The sequence below is a fragment of the Herpailurus yagouaroundi genome, unplaced genomic scaffold (genome assembly GCF_014898765.1).
Source record: "Herpailurus yagouaroundi ecotype Mexico unplaced genomic scaffold, PumYag 182, whole genome shotgun sequence".
NCBI classification, from domain to species: Eukaryota; Metazoa; Chordata; class Mammalia; order Carnivora; family Felidae; genus Herpailurus; species Herpailurus yagouaroundi.
Window position 1 is genome coordinate 50,232,517 of NW_024412413.1, and position 12,874 is coordinate 50,245,390.

Here is a 12,874-nt window from a genome sequence, read left to right on the forward strand (position 1 = left end):
AAGTTTAGCTCCTGAGAGTGGTGTTTATGTAGTGTTTTCTCTTTTAAAAGGGAAAGGCATGTTCACACTCTCCTCCCCATATTGCCTTACATTATTTTATTATAATGTAAGGTAAATATGCACATATTTTACGGGAACATAAAAGAAATATGAGCTCACAGCTCCTATCCAACTAAAAAACAAATGCAAGTTTAGAAATTAAATACTAACAAAACCACATAAACATTTAAAATTCAAATTAACAGTACTAATTTATTTATTTATTTTCAGTGTTTATTTACCTATTTTGAGAGAGACAGAGACAGAGCATGTGGGGGAGGGGCAAAGAGACAGGGAGACAGAGAATCCTAAGCAGGTTCTCTGCACTGTCAGTGCAGAGCCCGACGTTGGGCTTGAACTCATGAAACCATGAGATCATGACCTCAGCAGAAACCAAGAGTCGGATGCTTAACTGACTGAGCTACCCAGGCACCCCACAGTGCTAATTGAATATAATACATGATGTCTTACTGGAACTACATTGCTGACATAGGCTTTAATATATAAGGACATCGTCTCAGGTCATATTTTATATGTAGTCATTTTTTATATTTTGATTTTAATAATACTAATGCAAGAATAAATGTGTATTCTCTTAAGTATGATTTTGTTTCCTAGTTTAGGATAAATAGTCTTCCTGTAGGAGCAAAACTCTTCCAGTGAATAATGGTCCTAGAATAATTATCATGATGTGTCAACTCTGTAAATTGTTTACTTTAAGATAATTTTAACATTGTGGCATTAAAATATCTGTGTATGGGTATTTAATCCAGCAATGGAAATAATGAATACTTTACAGCATGTTTATTGTTCATGAAATTTTCCTAGTTAGTATCTGAACAATATACCCACTTGAAAAATAAGCATGACGCCAGATGCTACGGTATGGGTTTTCTTTTTTTAATTCTGCATGTCTGCACCATCATATTTCATGTGACGATCCCATTCTCCTACCACTTCTCACATTCTTATGACTTTGAAACCCTCAGCCAGTCAGCACTCTGATGCCATTTGATGCAAACACAATCACGAATACAAACACAAGCTCAGGCACTAGAAATACAAGGCGTTAATTTGTTAGGATGCTATCATTGTGATAAGCCAGAATATGCTTACATTAATTTTTAAATTTATCAGTGAAACAAAAACACAAATTCAAAAATCTTTTTCCGAAAACTGAGAATCCTCAGAACATATCCATGCTTTCCCAGAGTTCCAAAACTCTGGTCCAGGGCATAGTGAAAGGAAGAAGACCAGGAAATTAAAAGGACTTGAAGTATTCACAAATGTTTTGGAATAAAGAATCAATTGCCAATTACTTTATTTAAAAAATTATTTATTTAAATTTAAGTTAGTTAACTTACAATGTAGTATTGGCTTCAAGAGTAGAACCCAGTGATTCCTCATTTACATATAACACCCAGTGCTCCTCCCAACAAGTGCTCTCCTTAATGACCATCACCAATTTAGCCCATCCCTCCACCCAACACCCCTCCAGCAACCTTCAGTTTGTTCTCTGTATTTAAGTCTTTTATGGTTTGCCTCCCTCTCTGTTTTTAGCTTATTTTTCCTTTCATTCCCCTATGTTCATGTTTTTGAATAGAAGAAAAAAAAAGAACAAAATTGGGATAAAATAAGCATGGAAAATAAACATATGGGAAAAGCCAGGTTCCTAGGGCAAAGACTACAAACAAAGAGGAAGTCAAGAGCTAACCACCAATAATGTATCCAAAGGAAAGGTTCAATTGATGGAGGAATTAACAGATAAACCAGCAGGATCCAGGTGCTTAGGAGTTCAGCCCGAATGCTGTCTGAAAAGGTGTCAGCAAGGCTCTAGGATCTCTGTGGACATTTCTAGTTCAGTATTTCCACCCCCAATTGTTAAAGGGAGACACTGATACCGTCTATTTCCCTGTTTAGACTGTAAGCTCCTCAAGAGCTAGAACATGGCCTTATTCATCTCTGTCCCTTCACTACCTCACACAGTTTCAGGTACACAGTAGAGCTCAAGTAAAACACATGGAATGGAATAATTTCTACATTAGAAGAAATGTTAAAGACCCTCTAGGCCAGTGTTTCCCAACTTCCAAACTACAGATGAAAGGGCGGGCCTACGCCCGCAGACTCCATCTTGTTCTGTGTCCTTCACCTTGACCACGCCTCCTCCCCTTGAGTAACCTCCCGCTCACCCGTTCAAACTTCCCAATCAAAACACGCCCTGCGACCTGCGTAACAGGAATCCGACCCTTCCCCAGCCAATCGGCTGAGGCCACAGCCATTACCTCACCAACTGCCCCTTGGCCCCAATAAAACCTTTGTGCTTTTGAAACTCTCTCTCTCTCCCAGGTATCTCACCGCTGCGTCGGTGCAGGTAGGGGATTGAGCTCGAGCTAGCTCGAATAAAGGCTCTTTGCTTTTGCATCGGACTCGGCTCCCTGGTGGTCTTTGGGGATCACGAATTCTGGGCATAACACAGATCAGGAGGGAAATTTTTACCTGTCTAGCAAAAGCTTCTGCTGTACTCTAGGCAAGAATATTTGATAACATTTATTGACCATTTACTCTTCAAACCCAGGTCTTTCTGATTTTAGAGACAGAATTGTTAACCATTTTGATATAATACTTCCAAACAGGTTTTAAAGTCCTTCATCAAGTTACTAACTTATAAATACCTAATTTTTAAAAATCCGCAAGATGGACATTATGGTGGAGTTGACCAGCTATCTACCAAAATTCTTACTCCCCTTTGCATTTAGTATAGAGTTGCTGGAAAGTGGCAAAGTGACTGCCCAGCCACAGATGACATTTCTCAGCCTCATTTACATCTAGATGAGGCTATGTGAGAGTGGACAGTGACAGCAAGTTCTGTGTGGCACCTCTGGGCCAGGGCTTTAAGAAGCATTGTACCTTCTCCCAGCTGGATTCAGATGATGATTATTAGATCCTAAGGCAGGCATCAGCAAACTTTTTTTTTGTGAAAGTACAGGTAGTAAATACTCTAGGCCTTGCAGGCTATAATATTTCTGTTACAATTATTCAACTCTACCATTATAACATGAAAGCAGCCATAGACAATATGTAAATGAATGGGCATGGCTATGTTCCAACAACATTTTACTTACAAAAACAGGCAGCAGTCCAGATTTGGTCCACTGGCTATAGTTTGCTAACTCCTACCTTAGAGGATTATGGAGCCACAATATTGAAGGAATCTAAATCCCTATATCCCTACATGGAAGAGAGTCTCCTGACTAATAGGAAACCCACTTTGGATTTGAGAGAGAAATACTTGAGTGAAAAATAAATTTATATTTAGTTTGAATTGATATATTTTTAGGGACATTTATTTGTAGCAGCACCCATCAACCTATTTTAAAAAATGGGTAAGTTGAAGTGCAATATTAGCATAACAAAAACCAAAACCAAAAACCAAAACCCTAAAAATGTATGGTACCGGCGTAAAGGGCAGGTGGTGGGCACCAAGGAAACAGATGCCTAATGCTAGAATGAATACGCAGTGGCAAAACATTTGGTAAAACTGTCATTTGCATTAGCTTAGAATGAAGATGAAGTGCCTACTGAGTTTGCAGTAGGGGGTTTGGAGGGGAGAGGATTGGAAAAAGCCAGAATCTTAGTGTGTATTGACAGTTGCATTAGTTGCTTGATTGCTGCCTTTAGTAAGATAGTGCAAGAAACTGACAAGCTCAGGCAAAGATTCTCTGGTTAGAGAGCAAGAAAGTAAAAGAGATAAAATAAGGCTTCCAGTGTTAAAGAATGTTTCTAGACCTTAAATAAGAGGAAATAAGATGGAAGCAGATCTTGAATGACAAGGGTCCAATAAGACTCCTCAGTCAAATAAAGTGACTCAGCTCTAGCAAAGATACCATTGAGGGTACTGCCCCTTACTTAAGCCTAGGGCTTTAGAGGCCTCAAGATAATTCTCATTAAATTGAGCAAGAAAGGGAAAGGGAGCTAAGAAACAAAACAGAGTTGAGAGCTATATGCTCAAGGAAAGAACTTGGACCTAACTGGAAGCAAATAGATTGAAGCCTACTAAGTTCCTGGGGAACCTGCTAGATTATATTATTGTCCCCTCCCTCTGATAAGATTATATGGCTCTGCCCACTGCCTTAAGACTGGCAGTGCCTCCCTGAGGGAGGAATATATTTCCCTGCCCCATTGATATCAGACTTTGGCCATTGTAATGTGAAAAGAAGTAATGAATGCTATCATGTTCTATCATATGCCTTAGGAGCCATTACATGGTTCTGCTAATTCCAGATACGAGTTGATCCCCTAGTCTGGATCCCAGAAGGAAGTAACATAGAATAAAATTCTGCCAAACTAGTGCTGACATTTAATGTGAGCAAAAAAATAAATTTTTATTGCTGAAAGATACTGAGTTTTGCTTATTACCACAACAAAACATAGCAGTAACTGACTATCATGTAAAGAAATGGTAATCCTAGCCCAAAATCTATGATCACTTCAGCTTTAAAAAAGAATACCAGGTCCCAAAATTACACAGGCAAGAAGCAGCCTATGAAATCCGGACAACTCTCAAGCATGGCACACTCCCCAACATTTATTTCAGATGTGGGCAAGGAGGATAACAGACAGGAGGAACCTCTAGAAGAGGCGACAGCTTCTGTCCCTTGAGAGCAGAACCAAGGTCTAAGGTAGGAGTTCTTCATCGTCCTCCCCAGTAGGATTCTATCATTGCTATGACTGCTATGCATTTCCCATTCTTTCTTTATCTACATGAGAACTTCAGTTGCATGTTTCCCATCCCTGCTCTACCATTGTGTATTTTCTTTTCCAATTTATAGTTCACCAGACCAAAAGAAGACCATTCTTAGAACTAGTGAAAAGGACTATGTATCACCAAGAGATCATGGAGTTTGAGCTTGCTGCAGAAAGTGCATGATACTGGTACATAATTCCCTTGGGGAGGAGTAAGCATATCCTATGGGCGCAAAGAAGGGTGAGCATAAATATTTAGTGCTAGAGGGGCAGACCGTGCAGAGAGTTTGGTGCACTTCCCCTTTGTAGAGCATGGAATTATCCCTGAGAAGGCACAGCATTTCTCTGCCCCTCTTACATCAAAGTGTAGGTTGATGACTAGTTCCAACCAAAGGAATGTTTGTGAAAATGATAGACATCATTCTGGGCCATGCCTTATAAAAAGAGAAGTACCTTCTTTTCCCCTTTTGTTGACTGGATGCTGATAATAACACTGAAGACTTATCGGATGATGGAACGGCAAGATAGGGAAAGCTGCCTGCTGATCAGAAACTCTGCCTTGTATTGATACATGAGTGAGAAATTAACTTCTATAGTATTTAAGCTATTTAAAATTTTTAAGTTTGTTTCTTATGATGCCTGGTGTTTAGGCATCTCATGATGCCTAAACACTTATGACTAAACCGTATTACAGAGATGGTAGTAATTCTAAGAGTCTATATTATTGGGAGGATTAAATCGAGAAAAGCAGCTCTGGTGAATTATGGTGGTTAATCTTTTGTGTCAATTTGACTGGGCCACAGGATGCCTACATACTTGTGAGATATGTCTTCCTGGGTGTGTCTGTAAGGGTGATTTGGGATGAGAGTAACATTTGAATTGGTAGACCAAATAAAGCAGATTGTTCTCCCTAATGTGTGTGGGCCTCATCCAATCAGGTGAAGATCTAAATAGAAGAAAAGGGCTGACCCTCCCAGGATTAAGAGGAAACTTGACCTGCCTAACTACTAAGCTGGAAAATTGGTCTTTCCCTGCCCTTAGACTTGAAAGAAAACATTGGCTTTCCTTGGATCTCAAGTCTGCTGGCTTTTGCACTGGAATTTACTCTATTAGCTCTTCTGGTCTCAGGCTACAACTATATACCATTACATCTCCTGGATCTCCTGGATCTCCTGGATCTCCACCTTGCTGACTGCAGATCTTGAGACTTCCCAGTCTCCATAATTGTGAGTGTCAATAAATCTATATATCTCTATCTATATCTATACACATACATACGTACATCCTGTTGGCTCTGTTTCTCTGGAGAATCCTGACTCTTACACATATATTAATTGTTCAGTAAATATACATCCATTCTATTTCTAAGTGCAGCAGTTAAATCCTATTTTCTTTTCTGTTACCTCGGTTCTGCTTGCCTTTATTCCTAGTGTGTATGGCAGAGAATACTTGCTGCATTCCAGCCTATTTAAAGGAATCTTTCCTGCCCGTGTAAGAATGCACTATAAGTTTATAAAAGCTAGCCTTGGATAATAGATTTGGTCTCTGGAATTCATCCAGAACACATCCCAGCATATTTATTCCCATGCATAAATCTTTATTGTCACATTCCTTTACTTTACAACTTCCACTGGGTACTTTACCGTCCATGCTGATTTTTAGTTCAAATTCTGATCTTTCATGCTAGATATACATTGAGCCTATTGGACACAGTGATGATATTTGCCCTCTGGGATTCACCTCCACTTCTGGCTCTGTCCAACACTCGAGTCCCACTCACCATATCCATATGGAACCCTTCTGGAAAAGGAGATTTTTGTGTTCCATGGATTTAAAAGTAGCTTCCCCTTACATTTAGTTGAAGACTGATAGATTCAAGGATATTGTGTAGCTTCATGAATCATGTCCTTACTCAGGAAACTAAGAAGCACACTTGACAAATACCATTACTGTGCATTACTAAATGTCATCTCCCTCACGAGCTGCATGTTGGCAAGCCTATCAAGATATCAAAAAACGAATGGGGTCCTTTATCCATTACCAAAATTTCCCTTTATTGCTACACTATCATACTTAAAGATGTTAACCACTTGATGGCAGGGACTTTGGCTTCTCTGCTGCTGTATTCTGAATTCCTAGAAAAGAGCTTAGCATGTAAATATTTGTTAAATGAGTGACTAAACACTTAGGATCTGTGCCCCCGTATCCTTTTCTTTACCTTTAAGCTATGCTACCAACACTATTAATATCTTTATTAAGTCTCCAGTTCACCTCCTCCCTATTCACTAACGTTCTCAGTTTGTAACAAACTAAGAGACAAGGGCCCTGCTTCTGTGTAGTTAGCTCAAATGTGCAATAAGGACATTAGATCTAGTACCTAGGTTCCAGAAAAGCAGACATGTTTACTCTCATTGCTCAAAACCAACAGCTTCTGCAAGTTCTTAGGCACTGATTGTTATAGTGGTCCCTCAGTCCAACTTCTATAAGTACATTGGGGCTTTGTTAGGATTACTAATGCCATAATGATACCATTTGAGATAGTTAACTACTCTTGCTAATCCCTATTATAGACCAGCTCCACGAAACCTTGGGCTTGATAAAGTTAAGACTTTTATGGAATCTACAGCTTTGGGCAAAAAGAAAGAATAATAAGTGATGACAGCTTTGCAGGAACATCTCAACTAGTTCATGAAATACATGAACACCAAATACACCAAATGGTGACACTGTTGAGCTGTTACAACAATCCTGCCTTCCGATGAGTCATAAAGGGGATACTCCATGAGTTTCTGGATGAGAAGGTTTCTTTATACTTGACTTTCAAAGAACTCTTCTTGGGTTAGTGTTATAGATGGGTCACATTTTGTCTAAAGTACATGATCCACTGATGCTAGAGAAAGTGAATGCTATTGTATTTAATATGGGGTACCCTGCAAAATCAAGAACTCCATGTTATTTCTAATTTTTTTCTGGCTATAAATGATGCCTAGGGTTTTCTGGTCTTTAGCTCTCATCCAATGACTGTCAAAGTATAATCCCACACTAGCATTACCATTTAGGAACTTGTTAGAAATTTACCTATTCAGACTCTATCTCAGACTTAATTAATCAGAAACTAGTGAACAGGGCCTAGCAATCTGCGTTTAACAAAGCCCTGCAGATAATTCTGATAGATGCTCAAATTTAAGAACCACTGCTCTAACCTGACTATACCTGGGAATTCTTTACATGGGGAAAAGGGTTTTCTTGGTACCTACGTGTGACCATGGCCCTCACAGTCATTTAAAATCTCATTCATCTCAGCTTTAAACCTTACCTGCTCTGATTCTTCATTAGCCTTCATGATACAGCCAACATTATTTAGAGGAAAGCATACTTCAGAAGCAGATCCAAGTCTGGGTGGCCTCTGCTCTCTGATTCTTCTAGAAATTGATTCCAGTCTGAGCCAATTACTCTGCGTGGGTATTAGAGGTCATGGCCACTTTTAGAAGAGACCCTGAGTGATGCTCCTAGACAACAATGAATAACTGAGGCAGACCTGTAAACTCAGTTCATGCCAGATGAAATGGACCACTTTATGCTGATATCTGTTACATGCTATGCAAATGGACCTGCCTGACTTTACTATGAAAGCCAGAGTATCAGCGGACAGAAGAGAGACCCAACCCCAGCCAATCCTCTGACGCTATGGCAGTAAGTCAGTTAGTCAGTTCTGTCTGAGGGGGCAGAAATCCAGTTTTACCCTGGGATGGTCCTTAAGGCACAGAGTATTGGTAAACCCTTACATCCAGACCAGATATGTCTAACACATAGAAGTCACTTAAAATTTGCAATGCAGCCCACCAGGATTTTTGGTCGTCTCTCACTAGATTTGAAACCCTGCAGCACATCCCTCCCTGCCATAGCTATCATGAGTTAAGGGACCACTGGACTTGCTGACAAACTTAAACACTCCTGCAACATGATCACCTTTCATTTCCAACTTCAGCTTTTCCCCCTAACCATCCTATAGATGGGGTACCCTGTCTATAAAAATGACACATTTTTTCCTGCTTTACCTCTCCCACATAATACCCCTGACCTAACACAACAGTAACTATTGCCATTTTCTTTATTTTCTAATTCTTGGTGCTCAGATATCTGGGTCAAATCTATGGCCTTCTGTTTTCTCAGTGCTAGTTTATTTTACAAATATTGGTTAAACACCTAGTATTTACCTGGCATTGAGAATACAACAGTAAGTAAAGCTGATTACACCTTCTTCCTTCCCTACCTCAGTTTTGATTCCATTGACTGAGCACTTACTATGTGCTAGGCACTAGGCTGATAGATATACATACATTTTCTCAAATAACAGATGAGGCATGTAAAATTAATATCTTTATATATAGGGCAATTAATGCTCACATGAGCAAAGTAATTTCCCAAGGTTAAACAGATGGTAATTAGAGGGCTTTGGACTCAAGCTGAGGTTCAGGCTCATGAATACCATAAAATACCGCATTGGCTACTTTTGCAAAGCCATTCCACTTCTTAGTGATTTAGTGAATTAGTTCACTTTCTCTCTCCAGAATAGTTCCTCCATCCGATCATGAGCCCTTTAAGTGAGTTTGAGTCAGCTGTGTAACCAAGCATTCGATGAGCAAGAACTCAATGGCTTACAGATGGAACTTTTTAGACTGAGTCTTATGTCATCTATTTGGATCAACAACTCAACTAATTTTATTCTCCAGCTTCTGTTTGATTCTATACCAGCCCCTTTGAATAATCTAGTTTGGCTAGACCAGCATGTTCCCTCGGATCTTGGCATTTGTCCTCAGGCACCCGGCACCTTGCCAGCGGCTAAGTCGCATTTCTAGACCCTTAATACAATGGAAATGACTAGACTGGCCAACTCTTTAAGAATTTCCTCACCAGGGAAGGTGCCGGTCAGATGAAAAATTCACATAATTTACCATTTTAAAAACCTAAGTGTATTGGAAAACTCTGGAGTAGTTAAACTGTGCTTGAATTTAACATTCATGCCAATTTAACATGTCAATTTAACATGACTTAACATGGTGACAGTCATCTTAAGCTGTCCTCCAAGACACTTTTTACAGGACCGGTGTGGCCATTCCATTTGCAGACAACTCTTACTTATACTGGGATTCTACTAAATTTTTCCTGTGTTGTTGTTGTTGCTGTTGTCTTCAATCCATTTTACTTGTGCAGGATCTATTCCTTTCTGCACAGTACTGTTACTCAAATATTTTTATCTGTCAGTTTCCTTGTTGTGCCAAGTCACAACCCCTCCCACCTCCAAGTCTTCTCAGTCTGGCTAAACCTCCCCAGTCCATATAACTTTTCCTTATATCAGGGTCTCCAGTCTCATTAGTGTCATTACCTTCTAGTTACTCTCTAGTTTGTCTAAATCTCTCTGTAAGTATGGCATCCAGAATAGCACACAATTCTCTAGGACCTTAAAACACATCTTCTTTGGGGCTCCTGGGTGGCTCAGTCGGTTAGGTGTCTGATTCTTGATTTCAACTCAGGTCATCATCTCATGGCTTCTGCGCTGACCAGGGAGCTCCTTGGGATCCTCTCTTTCCGTCTCTCTGTGCCCTTCCTTCACTCGCACCCTCTCTCTCTCTCTCTCTCTCTCTCTCTCTCTCAAAGAGAAATAAGTGTTTGAAAAAACCCACATCTTTCCTTTAAATATGATTATGAGATATTCTAGACAAACAAAATGTATAAAGAATATAACACTGACGTACCTATCACCAAGTTTAAGCAGGATAGTGTTGAATAGATGAAGCCTCCTATTTAACCTCCCCTTCAACCTAGTCTTACCGTCCAGAAGTAATGACTGGAGGACACCACCATTATCATAAACAGAATGATAATCACTGTTTACCAATCCACTGTATTTTTTATGCCAAAGATCATTTAAAATTATCCTTTATGCTGCGCATGCCATCTCAAGCTAGTAACTATCAATCTTGTTTTTATAAACCTTCCAGAAGAGAGTTAGTATGAGCAATAGCTCTTTATCTTTGTTCCCAGCTTTTCATTATTATTCCTCCCAATGATTTTTTTTTATGTTTAACTTAAATTCTTACTATTAACAGTGAAGATAATTAAATTTAGAATGGACAACAAGTGTTCTCCATCTTCTGATGTAATCTTTTCATATCATTTTGAAGACATGTTTTAAATCTTCTGTGCAACTATCTCCTCACCAATCTGGGTAGGTACTATAAATAAGACCACTTTCTGTTTTCCTCTCAGGAAGTTTGAGCCATGAAAACTGTAATCACTTCCCGTTATCGGAGGTGATATTAGTTTGGTAGTCTGAGCCTCTCTTGGGAAGATTAGATTTTCTCCTATATCTCTGTGGTCCTGTAAATCATCAATAGGTTAATCTCCAAGCTGGATCTAGCAGATATCTGTGAGCTTCCCTGAAGGAATTTAAGTGATTACATGTATAGCATATTGTCTGTTCCAAAGCTAGTAACAATTGACTAAATTTCCCCATAGTTAGGGACTGCTGATTATACTGAAATCGCAAATTCTTCAAAGGAGTTGATCAATAAAATAGGATAGCTAGGGAGATGATAAACAGCTTAAGAATTGTCTTTAACACTGTAATTTCAAGGATATTCTGAATACATACTTTAGAAGAAAACATTTCAACTTTCTGCTGTTTAAAATAGACTTCAATGAAATAATGCTTGATTTAGATGCTGTTGCAATTGAAATAAAACTAATTCCAAAAATATTTTTTCCGTGTTAAAGAAAAATGGCTTTATTTTCTGTTACCAAATGGATTCTATCTTCATTAGCTAGAAAACGGCAGCAGAGAAATCACTTTTGGCAGATTATACAAAAAGAAAGGAGTTAAATACAGTTTATACCCTTGAGAAAGATTATATCTGAACCTTTAATATTAAATAACCTGGAAAATGTACAAATCTCTGTAGTCATCAAAGTGAAATGCTAATCAAATGAATTATATAGCTTCAGCATTACTAATAAAGTTGTGCCCTTTATTTGTCCAAAAGAGAAGTCTATCAAAGAGAATAAAAAATTTCTGGGGAAAATTAATTAAATTTGTAGGACCCCCCCAAAAAAACGCTAAAATAATACAGTTAAATAACCATGATTTCCCCCTTTTTTGGAAAGTTATTCAAATATAGAAAAAAACAACTTCATGTATTCATCATCACCCAAAATTAACAGATGCTATTAACATTTTAACATTTTTGCTTCCGATTTTAAAATTTAATAAAGGAAATAAAATATTTCCGATGAAGTTAAAATTTCCTTTGTCTCTCTCCCAGCCTCTAGTTGCAATTTCCTCTTTTCCTTCCCAGAGGCGTTTTCCACCTCACAAATCATGAATGCGATGTGTATCCTTTAGGTCATGTGTTTATACTCACTACATTCATGTACTCTTTTTATTTGTGTTCAATTTACATAAATGCTTTTATAGGGTATCTGTCATTCTTGACATTCTTTTCACCATTCTGTTACTAAGGACCATCCATGTTGATTAGTATAGCTGTAGGTCATCCACTTTAATTGCCGTATAGTATTTAATTTCATCACACAATTCACTTATTCACTAATGGAAAGTTAGGACATTTCTAATAGGTTGCTATTTTAAGCATTGCTGCAGTTGACATCTTTCACGTGTCTTCTTGTGCACATGGGAAGTTTCTCCAGAAAATTACGCTGTTAGGTGGGTGCAATTACCAAAATATTCTCCATATCCGTTGTACCAATTACAGCTCCACCCCAGAGTTCTTGTTTCTCTGCATCCTTTCTAGCATATGGTATTGTCAGTGTAGTGAACATTTGTCATGCTTTTTGGCTACCCAGTATCCTGCACATCCTTCTATATTTGGAGTATCTCCAATTATGAGCCTCTACCTCCCACTATAGACATCAACACTCTTTCCCACCCTCCCTAGACTTTGCCGATCAGACTCACCCACACCAGATGAGGAATGGAAAACCAGGGACTTAACAGGAAACAGGTGCTCCTTAGAATCCACTGTTAAAGAAAAAAGTAAATAAATTTACTCTACTGAGTAAATTTAAAGATCTA